Source organism: Protopterus annectens, chromosome 8.part0 (assembly GCF_019279795.1).
Source record: "Protopterus annectens isolate FY-2018-M chromosome 8.part0, PAN1.0, whole genome shotgun sequence".
NCBI lineage: Eukaryota > Metazoa > Chordata > Ceratodontiformes > Protopteridae > Protopterus > Protopterus annectens.
In genome coordinates, this window is record NC_056741.1 from 356,452,867 (window position 1) to 356,468,840 (window position 15,974).

At 39.3% G+C, this 15,974-nt stretch overlaps 1 protein-coding gene and 1 pseudogene across 1 annotated transcript in view; one reads left to right on the plus strand and one right to left on the minus strand.

Moving 5' to 3' along the window:
• Positions 1-15,974, plus strand: part of CLCN1 (chloride voltage-gated channel 1) — a 2,440,475-nt gene that overhangs the window by 818,054 nt on the left and 1,606,447 nt on the right. The window lies entirely within an intron of this gene.
• Positions 5,817-15,974, minus strand: part of LOC122807945 — a 121,213-nt pseudogene continuing 111,055 nt past the window's right edge.

Sequence of the window (15,974 nt, forward strand, 5' to 3'; positions counted from 1 at the left end):
CTGTACATACTGATGCAGCAGCTTCTCAGTGCTGTACATATTGATGCATGCAGCAGCTTCTCAGTGCTGTACATACTGACACATGCAGCAGCTTCTCAGTGCTGTACATGCTGACACATGCAGCAGCTTCTCAGTGCTGTACATACTGACACATGCAGCAGCTTCTCAGTGCTGTACATACTGACACATGCAGCAGCTTCTCAGTGCTGTACATGCTGACACATGAAGCAGCATCCAAGTGGTGTACATACTGATACATGCAGCAGCTTCTCAGTGTTCTACATACTGACACATGCAGCAGTTTCTCAGTACTGTACATGTTGACACATGCAGCAGGTTCTCAGTGTTGTTCATGCTGATGCATACAGCAGCGTCTCAGTGCTGCACATGCTGACACTTGCAGCAGCTTCTCAGTGCTGTACATGCTGACACATGCAGCAGCTTCTCAGTGCTGTACATGCTGACACATGCAGCAGCTTCTCAGTGCTGTACATGCAGCAGCTTCTCAGTGCTGTACATGCTGACACATGCAGCAGCTTCTCAGTCCTGTACATGCAGCTGCTTCTCAGTGCTGTACATGCTGACACATGCAGCAGCATCTCAGTGCTGTACATGCAGCAGCTTATCAGTGCTGTACATACTGACTCATGCAGCAGCTTCTCAGTGCTGTACATGCTGGCACATGCAGCAGCTGCTCATTGCTGTACATGCTGATGCATGCAGCAGCTTCTCAGTGCTGTACATGTTAACACATGCAGCAGCTTCTCAGTGTTGTAGATACTGACACATGCAGCAGCTTCTCAGTGCTGTGCATACTGACACATGCAGCAGCTTCTCAGTGCTGTACATGCTGATGCATGCAGCAGCTTCTCACTGCTGTACATGCTCACATATGCAACAGTTTCCGTATATAGTGTATGTTGTAACTTGGAGCAACTGCTCCCTGTCATGCATGACTGGCCATGCAGCAGCTTCTCATACTAAGTTCTTTAACATGCAACAACTACTTTATGTTGTCACATGCAGCAGCTCATACTGTCATGCATGCTGTTACATACACAGCTATCTTCTATTCCTGCATGAAAAAATTATGAAACATATATAGATAGATATATTTTATTTATTTATTTATTTTATTTTTATATTTGTTAACTGGGAAGGTCCATCTGGACATTTGTCCCTTTTCAGTGGAGGCCCGGGAAGAAAAGCTCCAAAGTCTTAAAAATACATAGTCATTAGAATATAGTATAGAGCATTAATAGTTTTGCAGGAGATAAACAAAAGTAATTATAGCAAGAATATTTACAACAGTAATGATTTCACAGGAGTTAGACAATGGAAATTATAGTAAAAAAATACATCATGAGTGGTTTGCAATTAATATTATAATATAATATATATAATATATTATATTATATCAATTAATATTAATTAATTATATAATATAAAATTATATTGCATATTATTATATAATATAATGTTTGTTCTTCTTTTGGCTTTTCCTGGTTAGGGGTCACCACAGCGGAATGACTGGCAGTAGATTTTTACAGTGCCGAGGTGCCAGCTCGATGCCCAACCTTCAATGAAGGCACGCCCATTCACGCATGTCTTTCGAACACCACTCGACCGCGGGGAGGACATGCAGACTCCACACAGAAGGAGCTCCAGCTGAGAATCGAACGGGAGAACCTCTTGCTGTGAGGCAACAATGCTACCACTGCACCACCGCGGCATATTATTATATAATATAATATTAATTATTAATATTACTTAATTATTAATATATATAATATGAATATATGTATTAATTTTTTTAGGTGTGGTGTACTGTGTGAAAGAAACATTAATTAATATATATATAATATGAATATAAGTATTAATTTTTTTAGGTGTGGTGTACTGTTGTGAAAGAAATCCACAATTATGTACCATGTTTGAAATAATGACATTACAAAATTATTACATTTGATTTCATGAATGCAGGATTCCCTGTTCTCCTTTGGTTTAGTGTAGTAACCCCATACAACTGCATTTAATGAGCTAAACATTCTGTTATTCTTTGTGGTACTGAAGGCATTTGGCATGGATTAGCTTAAAAAATGAGGCAAGCATTGCTTGTCCTTTAAATTCTGACAGCCTCTGATAACATGATTTACCATATGATCAAACGCAGTAAGTAACTAATCACTTAATTAAATTAAAGGATCAGTAATGACTTGCAATCCTCTAATAAATAGTAACAGGGCTGAAAAACAAGCTATAATTAGCAACATAAATAAAACTGTTGGCAGATAAAAAGCACCTGCTCTTTCCTGTCTTCCCATTTTTTCGTCTGGTGTTATATTTCAGAGTGTAGTTAATTTACAGTAAGGCTTCCAAAACCCAATATAATAATTTAATATACTGCGGCATTGTTTCTTTTTTGGGAGTTTCAAGAGTGGTTGCTTCTTTGAAATAGTTATCCAAAAGGTCATGCATAGCTGCAGAGGTACTGCCTTCTAATTATCATTGCTGGCCGACTCCCTCTCTCTTTCTCCCTTCCATGCTCACTCTCAGTTTATTGCACATAAACACACACACACACACACACACACACACACACACACGCACACACACGCACACGCACACACACACGCGTGCACACACACGTGCACACACACTCAGACACACACACACACACACACACACACACACACACACACACACACACACACACACACACACATGATAGGCTTGCAAGCACACATAGATATATACATTTTTATTACTGAGCAGCGTGTATTTCTTTGTACCTCCCTCACTTTTCCTGAAAGAATCATTTATCATAACTGAACATCTGTATTTTCTAACAAACAATTAGTCATCATTAACAGATGGTGCTCTTATATGTTATTTGCCTGCTGACAATTGGTCTTCAATTTCCTGATTTATGACTCACCATTCCATATCACTTATTGGCTTGAGCATGTCCTGGCTATATTAGACCTATTATAGGTTCATAAATAGACTAGCTGCCCTTATGTGCCATTTTAAATCTAACCAATTTCCCTCAAAGATGGGAATCAAACTTTGTACCTTGTGTTTATGAAGTAAACACCTTAACCATTATGCCAGTTCCAAAACCTAAAACTGTGTGTCTGTTAGACCATCTCATAGATTCATTAGTAAACATTTGGCTGTGAGTCTGCAGTGTCTTAGAAGCTTAGTCATTACCAGAGATCAGAATCAACTTCTGCACCTTGCATCTGTGAGGTAAAGCTCTTAACCATTATGACAACCTCAGATTCATGCCATGTGAACAAAAGATTAAAACATCATTCGCTGATGTTGGCTTTTGATGAGTCACATGTTTGATGCTTTCATCTCACTGAAGTGATGTTCAATGTTTTAATCATTCAGTCATATGACATCGATCCACCAACCTCACACCCCTTATACCAATTCCACACCCTGGAACTTTCCACATCTGTTTGCAATGTAATGTTTTGCTGCAACTAAGAAACAGTGCATTTCCATTAGACCATTTGAGCTAAAGCTATATAATATGTGATTGTCTGCCATGTTATGTCCATGCAACAACAGTTTGCAAACAGTTTAAATGCTGTGGCCGTTATGGGATTTACACATTAGGACATGTGTATGTGACATAAATCAATACAGTATATTTAAAGTATTTTGCAATTCACTTTCTGCACAGCCTTAGCTAATATAGTAATATAGTTTTGAAAGTATGTATATAACTGGTCTGAAAGTAAGACCTGAAGTATTTCTGCAATCACTACCATTCATAAAGCTATAATACACTAAGCAATAAGGCTGGTATCCTTATTCATTTGCCTGTGTAAGTTAATTTCTCACCTGCAAATATCAAGGGACATTTTTATTACAAGCACAAAAAAAAAACTGTGGCAGAGTGAAGCTGGTATGCATTGTTTCTGCCTGCTGTCTGTGTACCTGTGCTGTGTTAGTTTTTAGAGTTGTAACCGACTTTCATTTCCACACTTTTTCTCAGTAGCCGGTGTTACACTGGGTCAACTAATACTCCACTTACTACTAAGACTTGATCGGGTTTCTCTAGTCATAACTCACTGCATATCTGTTCTTGAAATAGATGTCAAAATTCACCCCCAAGCGGAATTTCTTGACATTCATTTGTCGAACAAATAAGTTGGTTATAACTGAAGATCCAACCATAGTCCTCTGTGTCACATGCTACGGCACTGCGGATTCACCATGAGCTTCTGAGTTTATTTTATTGTGACTTCTGTTGTTTTGCTTAATGTCTGATTTTCAGCTTAGTTACAAATTGATGACAAGCTAAAGAGAGTGTAATATTTGTTTTAAGTAAACTATTAGGTTTATTCTACCATGATACCTTACTTAGATGTAAATTATTCTAGATTTTACTCATGACTGATGTGGTTTATCATGAAGGTGTTGAACATATGACCAAAGAAATTATATATTTACTTCATACCTGGTTTATGTTAAAATAAAGTTTTAATATTTTAGGTGGTAGTCACAGTCCTGAGTTTTGCACCTGTATAACAGTTATCCGAGAAGAGCAGTGCTACTATTATATACATTGACTGTTATATACAGATAAAGTAAGCACAAGTTATTTGCAATGAATAATGAAATGTGAAATGTTGATAAACATGACCTCTTACAGTAAAAGTGTAAAGTAACCAAATATAACTGTTAACTATATGTGAAGGACTATGTGAAATCTGTAGGCTTTGTATGACTTCATATATACTTGGATGTTGCAGACAAATGGGTAAATATGCTGTCACACTTGAAAGACGTTAGTCAAGTAGTGGATTCTGCACCTTTTATTATTAATATTTTTTTTAAATAAAGAGGCTTAATATGTTTTATATAGGGATATCCTTATCACACCTCTGAGCTATACAGAGTTTCGCAGAATGTCCAGATTTTTGCCTCATATTTTTAGCCTGTTACTCATAAAAATGTGATTTTATGGCAAATAATTGGCAAGTATTTGAGGAACGAAGGTCAGAAAATAATGACATACATCTGAGATTCAGACTTCATACCTTTCTGAAAATTCATTCTAATGCAAAACCTGTTATTCTATCAACTTTCTAAGTTTGTAAGAGCAATATTTAAAAATTGTCCCTATTTTTGGGCCTTTGTTCCACCATTATTTAAGTTTTGTCCAGATTTATTGCTTTAAGAGGTTGACAGGCTATGATCCTTATGTGAACCTCCTGTTGTTTTCATTGAAGAGTGGAATGCGGAGATAAGAAAGATCAAGAAAGGGAGATATAGCAAAGATGGAAATGCAACAGGAACACATCAAAAGGATTGTATTAGAGGAGGTGGGAAAATATATATATTTTTTGGGGGGTACTATTTGTAGAAATAAATCTTGCTGTGTGTGTAACAACATTTAGTATATGTCAAGTGCTTTGAGTCAGATGATGTTAAATGGGCAGGGATGATACATCATGGTTGTGCAAACTCACATTCATAGGATTCCATTTTGCCTCTTCTAAACAAGGTCAGGTTAGAGACTAACTGAAGCTATCTACACATTCCTGTGGCATTCCGGGAACTACTGAAGAGTGCTGCAGACTCCGCTGATAGCCCAAGCACATTCATGTGGAAAACAAGGCATTTTTCACAAGTAACTAAGACTTAATTATGCAGATAAGTTGTCATACACATTTACTTAGTAGTTTAATTCATAGAGAGAAACATAAAAGGGCCTTAATATACATGCAAAACATGTGAATGACCCTGAACTTACCCAAATACGTTTAACGCCGCCATATAAACTTGCACTCTAGTTAGGTGCAAATGATGTAGGAAACTGTAAGAACAAATAATACAAATATTAAAAAAGAATATAAAACATTTAAAAAATGATGTAAGATTATTGAGCTCAATTCAAGAAATGTTATGTTTTATTGATACTATGGCAGGCTTTAGTGAATACTGTAAAGTTGTGATTTGTAAATGGAAAATCATTACACCAACCTTGGAAATGATTAGTGATCACTGAGAAAATATTTATTTTGGTGTCATTTAATGATTGTGCATACATCATAGAAATGCAGTTATTTAATTGTGAAGTACTGAAATGTCAAGGATATTTTGTTGATTCTACATACATGTCGTTACTGGGAGATTTCTGAATGTTACTGATGAATGAAAAATGACAGTATTATGAATACAAGACAGTGGTAAGGGTAGGGGAAGGCTTACTGTACTGTTGTGAATGTGTTCATTATAGTGCAAACATTACTTCAGCACTACTTTACTTGGCTAAACTGAAACTCTGCTTCTGTATATAATTACGGGGTTTTGTCATCTTTTTTCCTGTGGATGGCAGGCATGCTTTCATTGATGTGTTATCCGACTGATGATTACATCAAAACTGTTTTTGTGTATGACTGTGGCATATTTTTATATGTAGCAATGATGCAAAGCACTGGATTAAGGTAGAGAAAGTACACCTTCAGCAATGAGGAAAACTGCATCCTTGTGGCAGCCCTTAGGACATATGGAAAATGCCTATTTGGTAATGGGGGACTCAAATAAGCTGAAAGGGCAAAAGCCTGGAATGAAGTTGTAAAGGAAATGGATGCAGTTTGTGGGAGGAACTACACAGTAACACAGTGCAAGAAGAGGGTGAATACTAGATAGGGAATACATCCTCTCCATCTTGGGGATGACTGTGACACAGAAGGCGATGGCAGTGAAATATTCAGTGGTGGTGAGGACACTGGCTATATGGAATTCATCCTCTCCATTCTTGGGGATAACTGTGATATAGAAGGTGATGGCACTGAAATAATCAGAGGTGGTGTGGACACTGGCTATAAGGAATATGTCCTCTCTGTTCTTTGGGATGACTATGACACAGAAGATGATGGCACTGAAATAATCAGAGGTGGTATGGACACTGGCTATTACCAACACCTGCAGCAGCAACAGCCATCTGCTCAGGAAGACTGGTTTAAAAGCAGTGCAGTAACTTATATTTATATAGAGGATTGAATGCCAACATGGAATGAGTACATTAAGGGGGAAGAGGAAGGGGTACTGTCCGGTCTTATGAGGACAGACCACATGAGAGTACAAGTACTTCAAGAAAGTACTATAATTAATTGGAAAGATCAAGCACAACAAATTTCATGTAGTCCATGTTACTGTTCATCTACACCTAGCAGAACCTCTCATTCCAGGTGGGAGTCATTATCCTACAGCACTGTTAATCAGCATGTACAGGATCACATGCATCAAGTAGGTCATGACACTGGACAAACAAACCTTACAGTTGTCATGGTAGGCCCTTTCTAAAAACACTTGCACCATTACCTAGTCTGTCTGTAGCAGATGCATATGACACATTTGACCTTGACCTACTGTAATTCAAGTGTGACATTTCAATTACTTACAATCTGACCTGCACACTGAAATCTGTATATTTAATTCAAGGCAAAATTATTAAGTGAAGTAAAAAAGGGGGCAGGGGGCACTGGACAATTTTCAAATGTATGCATTCATTCCTGTAAAGGTAGTGCTTATAAACTCATGGAACTGTCAAAAGAAAGTTGCAAGTCATAACATAAGATTGAAGTGATTAACACCAATAATTCTCTATGCATTATTTGTTACCTAAAGTTTAAAAGCAGTAATATACCAGTATTCAGGGAAACACTAATAAGAAAATTAAAGATGAAAATGAGTAACTTGCCAAATAAACAAACACTACTACCATTTTCTCCTCACCACTGAAGAAATGATTACTTTTTTTTGTCGCTGAGGCCATAAATTACTGTATTTGACAAAATAAAATACTCTGATGTGCAGCACATTAACAGACAATATAGTTCAAAATTAGTTAACATTGCATGATACATAGGTTCATAGGTTCATAGGTTCATACTAGGCTATCTGCCCAAGGGCATTTATAAACTATGCCCATTATTTTGCTGTGCCTCTGTCAAGCAGAGACACTGAGGTAATCCCTGGGGTATATCTGCGATCTCCCATCCATTGGTCAAGATTTCTCTTGAACATGGCCAGTGAGGTGCTCTGCCTCACATGTACCAGGATTTTGTTCCACAGCATAGGGAGTCTTTGGGTGATGACTCTGTCCCTCCAGCACGTCCTATTAATAACTGTGTCAAGGTTTAAGTCTCCCGCCCTTGTAGTTCTGAGGGATCTAGATTTTTTGAGGTGAAGCATGTTCATCAAATCTGGGTTTGACATGGCCTTGTATGTCAGGCACAGGTCACCTCTGAGCAAGCGGTAAGCGACTGAATAGAGCTGAATGGGGCATTGTACTCAATCATTGGTCTGATGAGTGAAGAGTTGACCTTGATCTAGATGTGAATCCCTTCATGATCAGGTGGGCAATGTAGAAGATCTTCCTAACTACTTTAGCAACGTGAGTGTCAAACGAAAGGTTACTGTCAACCTGAGTCCCCAGATCCCTGATAACTTCTTCTGTGTTCAGTGGATTGCCACCTATATGGTAGCTAGGGGTAACCTTGTTTTTGGTATGACTATGCATTTCTTGGCGTTTAACTTTAGGCCATGGCTCTGGCACCAGTTATCCGTTTCTGTGAGACCCTTCTGAAGGATATCTGTGTCTGATGTGGTTTGCAGTCATCTGCAAACTTTGTCAGCCATAACCCTCCTGTGTTTGCTTGTACTTCAGAAAAGTAGATGCCGAACAAGAGTGGGCCCAGGACTGAGCCCTGTGGAACCCCACTTGTGACAGGCTTTGAGCCTGACATGGCACCAGCAACTCTGACCCTGTGGGTTCTGTCACTTAGCCAGTTTGCAACCCATCTTGTGATGTATGGGTTTACATTTAAGCTGATGAGTTTTTCAAAGATACCTGAGTGGGGTATTGTGTCGAAAGCCTTTGCCAGGTCGAGGTAGGTTGTATGGACTGCCTTTCCGTCATCAATGGCCTTGGTGACTGTTTCGAAAAAGTCGACCAAGTTTAAAAGGCATGATCTGCCATTGACAAAGCCAAACTGGGTTGGATCCAAAGTCTGCAAGTTCCCTATGTCTTTATTTATGAGTTCCATTATGATCCTCTCCATGGCTTTGCAGATCAGGCTTGTCAAGCTGATGGGACGGTAATTTCCAGGGTCGGTCTGATACATTTTTATTCAATCGTAAGATATGTTAAGTACTGCAGTAACACTTTTTATTAATTGTACCACTTCATGACATTCATTGCATGCATAATTAGGTGCACTACCTCTTCAGAATATATTGTGCAAAACAGTTAAAAAAATGATTATTCCTTATAGCATACCTCTCAACCTCTTAGTACAAGAAATCTGGACAAAGCTTGACATAATGGGATGACAAAAGCCCAAAAATAGGGACATATTTTAAATACTACTCTTATAAACCTAGATATTTGATAGAGAAACTGGTTTTGTCTTAGCACACATTTTTCTCAAGAATAGGACGTCTGAAACTGAAATGCATGTCATTATTTAGTGACTTCAATCCCTAGATCAAACCACTGATTTGCCAGAAAACCACAGATTTTATGAGAAACGGACAAGAAATATGAGGCAAAAATCTGAACACTGTGGAAATCTGGGATATGAGGCAATGCCATTTGTGCCAGGGAGAGTAGGGTAGTGCATGTGTAACATAAGCCAGAATAGCTAGCTTGTGTTAAAAATGCATCAACAGTGGGTCGTACTGGACAGAGAAGAGATATACATGTATGCCAGACAGTGTTATTATAACTTATTACATGTATATGCTTTAATAGAGAATTCTGGAAGGGAAGAGGATAATCTCAGTCCAGCTAATTTTGAAAAATAGATTGAAAATTAAATGGGTAGGCTAAGGCCATAAAGATTTTATCTTACAGGTCTGACTGCAGCCAGAGACAAAAATGTCTGGTAAAACTAGCACTAGGATCTTACCGTATTGTCCTTAGGGGTGAGCTAATTGCTACCCTGGAAGGGTAGAAGTTTTTGAAATTGTTTTATAGCTTTCAGTTGCTGCAACAGATCTTAGCAAAGCTCTGAGTGTGTATTGTACCAGAGTCAGGTCACCAGATGTAATGTCATACTACAACCAGCACTGACATGATTCTTTAGATATTAGTGAGAGATATGATGGAATTTTCACAGCAGCACTTTGTTCTTCAGAACCTGACAGGAAAGATCTCTCACAGATATCTCACACAACCTCATACCTCAACTTACCTTGCTATAGTAAGCAACTCAGCACTCATCATCTTGCTTTGCTATAGTAAGTAACTTAACTAGGGAACAGCAGTTCTTTAGTCAGTAAGGAAAATATAATGAGCTTAGTTAAGTATTGTTTTTCCTGCATCTGTATGAGTCTATCCAGCTGTATTACTTTTTATATCTCCTGTGATTGAAACTCTGGTGTTTATTGTAACTAGATATTCAGAATTCTCTTGTTTTCTATTTTATTATTTACTATTAAATATTCTATACTTTTCATTGTTGCTGGTCTTTTACAGAATATTTGGTGACAGTGAGGCTCCTCCTGAAAGCTTTGCTGCTTAGTCAGCACTACAATTTATATTATTATTAATTTTACTCAGTATAATTGGGTACCCTTATATGAGCCTTAGAGTAGTTGACTGGTGGCAGTGTAATTACTTTATAGTCTGGGCAGAGAGAGCAGTGCTGGTAAATCCAGGTGTGTGTGTGTGTGTGTGTGTGTGTGTGTGTGTGTGTGTGTGTGTGTGTGTGTGTGTGTGTGTACATGCGTGTGTGTGTGTGTGTGTGTGTGTGTGTGTGTGTGTGTGTGTGTGTGTGTGTATGTCTGAAATTCAAATATCCAAATGTATGTGTCAGCTACTTGGAACAGGGACACAGAGCTCCAAAGTGGTCATTGTGCAGTCTTGTTTGGTGCCTAAAGAGATTAAGAGAGTCCAGTCCCAGGTCTGGAATGTGCTCCCTGTGTCCTCGTAAGGGAAATTGTGCCTGGTGCAGAGACCTGCATATGAAAATATTGCACGGATCCATTTTTGTTCCTAGTGGCCGTCCCACACCAATGTCAGTGGTGATGATTGAGGCTCTCTGATTACTGGTCCAGAGTAGGGACCATCACAACAATTATGCTTATATGATACCTTTCAATATCAGTAAACAGGAGTCAGTGAACACTCAGGATTGAATTTTCCAAACAATGAACACCTGTTCTGAAATAAAAAAAAAATATTATTTTTTGCAGATGAGAAGGACTGATAAACACTGACAGATGATCATACACCACACAACATAGACCACGTATATCACTGCATGCATCATAACCTGAACTAGACTAGATTCTGCCTCTTTACGTGAGCAGCGGTATGCAGTGCAAAAGCCTGCTGCATGGGGTCCATTACTATTGTTGCAGGCTAGACATCGTTAGTCATAGTGGGACGATAACTGGTAGCTGCAGTGACAGAATGGCTCACTTCATCACGGATGCATGATCATGTTGTGCAGAATATAACATGTAGTAAACATCCTGCATGCAGTAGCTGAGTCATACTAAAGGGCGCCCTCACACTCATCAGAGAACCTACAATGACTCTCCAATAGGCCAAAGACACTCTTGATGACACTACAGATCTGGGACAGAGCTATGTTGAAGATCTTTTCTGCAGCCCTATCCACTTCAATTTCTCACTGGTGTCATAAGCCATGGCTCCAGTTGATATCCAGCATCACTTAAATGAAAAAAAAAACAGAGAAAGGGGGAGTCATATAAAGTGCCTTTTATTGCTATGACTTCCTGCAGGTAGGTGCAGATTACAAAAATAAATGTTAAAATGTTAAATTCTGTGAGCCTGGGAAACATAAGTAGAAGTGTCAAGAATGATGTAATCTGAAATGACTCAGCAGTAAGAGGTACTATCAATTTAAAACTTTCTCAGAGAGAAAGATTGAGCATTTTGTATTTTGTTTTGAAGCTGACAACAACTCACCAGCACTTTTCATCTATATTTGCTTGCTTTGTAAATAGAATTTAGAACAGTAATTTCTCTTAGAGATAGATAGGAATATAGCCAGAGTAGTCTAGCTGTTTTCTATATTGATGTCAGACTGTCCTACAATGTTGTTTTAAACTATTTCCTGTGAAGCTGAAGTTGCTAATGTCATTGTGTTGAGTTAATAAGTATTGTCTTGTGTTTTTATTATTTATTATTAAATATATTTAAACCTTTGAATTGTGGCTGTTTTGTGCAGAGATAATTTAATCTCTAGAGTACTTGTATGTATTTGGTGTCACTGTATAGGCCACTCCAGAATAGCCTTGCTGTTCATCACACTATTTGGATAATAATAACATTGCACAGTAGAATTGGTCACCCTTTGGGAAGGGCCTTATTAGTAGCTGATAAGTAGTCGTTGGTGGAAGTGGTATCTACCTTATAGTCTGGGCAGAAAGGGGCATAGCTGGAGCACCTGTGCCAGCCTTCCCCAGGAGTATCTGTGTGTTGTATATAACTCTTATGTCAAAGTGTGTGTGTGTGTGTGTGTGTGTGTGTGTGTGTGTGTGTGTGTGTGTGTGTGTGTGTGTGTGTGTGTCAGCTACTTGGGCAAGGACATGAAACACTGGTTGGACAGAGAGGGTGCTGGAGGTTTTGGCATGACCGCTCAGCTGAGATCTGTACCCTATAGCTGTGCCAGTGGGGAGTCTTATTGGGGATCTGGAGAGAAATGGAGAAACCAGCCCCAGACTGACTGTGATCTCTGTGTGGTCTGTACTTTACTGTGTGTGTACCTGTTATTCTCCCAATGTGGATGCCCCTCACTGGTGCTAGTGGTGAGGATTGAGGCTTCTTGATTACTGGGCCAGTGCACGGGCATCACAATATGCAATGCCAGGATGCTAACAGAGACATTCATGATATACCACCATACATCACAAACTGCCTTGCAGTTGATGGAATGGTAGCCCTTCATAGGTTCATAGGAGGTTACTAGGATAGTGGCCCCAAAGCCCTTACAAGCCCAGCCATGTTAATCTCAAGTTGCCTCAATTCTTCCTGGTTAGAGGGATGTAATTTGCAGAGTGAATCTACGATAAACATTGACTACCTCTGTCCATGAGGGACATTAGTGACACTCCTATGGTGAATTTGCGGTCTCCCATCAATTTATCCAGGTTGCACTTGAATAGGGTCAGTGAGCAGCTCTGCTTCATGTGAACTGGATGTTTATTCCAGAGTAGTGGCAATCTCTGGGTGATATATCTGTCTCCCCAGCATGTTCTGTTAATGTCACAGGATAGATTAAGATCCCTAGAATGAGTGACTGTTGTCATTTGACTTGCAGATGTACAGCATATCCATCAGTGCAGAGTCAGAGACTGCCCTGTGGACCAGGCATAAATTGCCTATCAGCAGCTTATGCAATACAATGTATAGTGACAGGGCTTTCAGTCTGTCCACATAAATCATGGTTTGGAGGCCCTGTAATTTCTTGGTGAGATACCTCTGTGGTCTGTCCAGCCGCTGCATGTGTCTGATGATGTACATGCAGAAGGGAGCATTGCACTCTATTAATGTTCTGATGAGGGTCAAGTACAGTGGAGTTGTAACATCCTTAGACCTTGATGTGATGCCCTTACTTATGAGATGCGCAACGCAGAAGACTTTCCTTACCACTGTGGAAACTTGGTGGTTGACGTTCATATTCCTATCTACCTGTGCTCCCAGATCTTGCACCACTGGGATAGAACTTAGGGAGGTGGTCTCAATATTCTAATTAGAAATTCCACTTTGTCAAAGGGGATAATAATGCACTTTTTTGCGTTTAGTTTACCAATCATTTTTCTGTGTTAGCCCATCATGTAATATATTAAATTCATTGGGGGATTCACTGATTGCACCCAATTTGTAATCATCAGTGAACTCGGTAAGCCAAATGTCATCTGCTTTAGCCTGGACTTCTACGAAATAGATTCCAAATAGTAAGGTGGCCAGCACAGACCCTTGTAGTATGCCACTGGTGACAGGTCTACTGGTAGAGGTAAAGTCACCAACTTTGACAGTATGTGCTTTGTCGATGAGCCAAATGGCTATCCATCTAGGGATGTAAGGGTTAATACCCAGCTGGGAGAGTTTCTCAATGATATCCGAGTAGGGGATTGTGTTAAAAGCCTTGGCTAGGCTAAAAAAGGCAGTATGCACTGTCTTACCTTCATCCTGGGTTTTGGTGACTTTCTCAAACAAGTCTACTTGGTTTAATAAGCATGCTTGTCCCTTAACAAAGCCAAACTGGGTTTGGTCTAGAGTTTGAAGGTCACCTATGTCCTTCTTGATAAGGTCCATGATGAATCTTTCCATAGCTTTGCAGATGAGGCTGGTTAGACTTATGGGTCTATAGTTCCTAGGGTTGTTTGATGGCCCCCCTATGTGCAAGGGGATTACTGTTGCTGTTCTCCACTCTGGTAGAAGAAATCCTGTTCTCAGGCTATAGTTAGAGAGAATGCCAAGTGGGTCCACTAGGTCCTGTTTTAGATTGCTTAATAAGCAAACTGAGATGTTATCTGGTCCCACTGAGGCCATGTTTTTGGAATGACCTGATCTCTAGAGATACTAGGGAGAGGAATGGTGTCAGGTATGCTTTGGGGTATGGCTGGTGGGGTCAGGGGCATGATGTTTGCACTAAATCTGTCAGTTAGCAGGTTGGCAATTTTCTCCAGTGTAGTATGAGTGGTACCATCTACTACCAGTTCAGCACATAGATGGGCATTCCCTTTTAGATTCTGGACATAGGGATGCTATTTTACCTTTGTAATTAGCCTTAGAGAACTTTACAAGATTTCTGATTTGCTTGTTCAAGCTGTGGAATCACTCCTGACCATGGTCCAGATATGGCCATAACTGCAACATGGGTGCATTCTGTTGCACTGAGTACTTGAGGGAAATATGCTGCCTCATAAAAGGCATGCATAGTCCTTGCTTAGTTCTGAGGTGACAACAAGAAATAGATGTAGTGATCCAGATGTGCCAAGAGTATATCCCCTAACTTCTGAAGTATCCATGAGTCAGAAGTCTATGAGATATCCAATGTGTCCCCAGTCTGCCCCTGGAAAGTCTCTGTGGCAACTATAGGAATGGCTATACATACCTTGGAATCCACATTGATAGGAAGGTCACGCATCCCCAGTGCCCCTGTGAGGGCCATACATACTTATTAAGACCTTTATAATATGCTTGCCTATTCTGAACCTATCAAGTTTCTCCTAATTGTTAAAATTGTAGCGAGTTACTCTCTGCCTGTTTCTCTATCTTCTTGGTTTGTGAGCAGAGCTGGGCACCAGTGATTTTAGTTTGGCTAAGACAAGCAGCTCACACAAGGAAAAGGAAAGTCTAGCAGCAAGTGATAGCATCATCACAGATTGCACAGCAGATAGAAAATGCACAGTTTTGCCCATCGTAACAAATCTGCTGATGGCATGGAAAAGGTGAACGTTTGACTATGAATCACAAGGAGAAGGTTTCATTAGCATATACAGTTTTACATCAGTTCTCATTTCCATCTCATTATGACTTAATTTCCTTATGCTTATTTACAGCTATTATGTGTTCGAGTTAACTGGCCTCTGTGAATTGCTACTGTGCTGTGCATATTCGCAGACAAAGCATATAACATTTATGCATTCACATAACAACTATGAATACTACCCTTTATTTTTATGTTTATGCAATTGTATAACAAAATAGCTATATTTGCCATTGTTTTATTGTTTCCATTGCTTAAGTGTCTGTTAACTATAATGTATTAGGTAATCATTGCATTGCTATGGTGTATGTGCTACAGTAATTCAAATAACTTGGATTACCTTTATTTTGGAATGGATAGGATGCATAAAGTAAAAGTAGCAACAAGCACCTGATTTATAATACTGGATGTATTTACTTGCATTAAAGAGATAAAGTGAACTACAATGAGCACCTGAAGCAAAGACACATATCA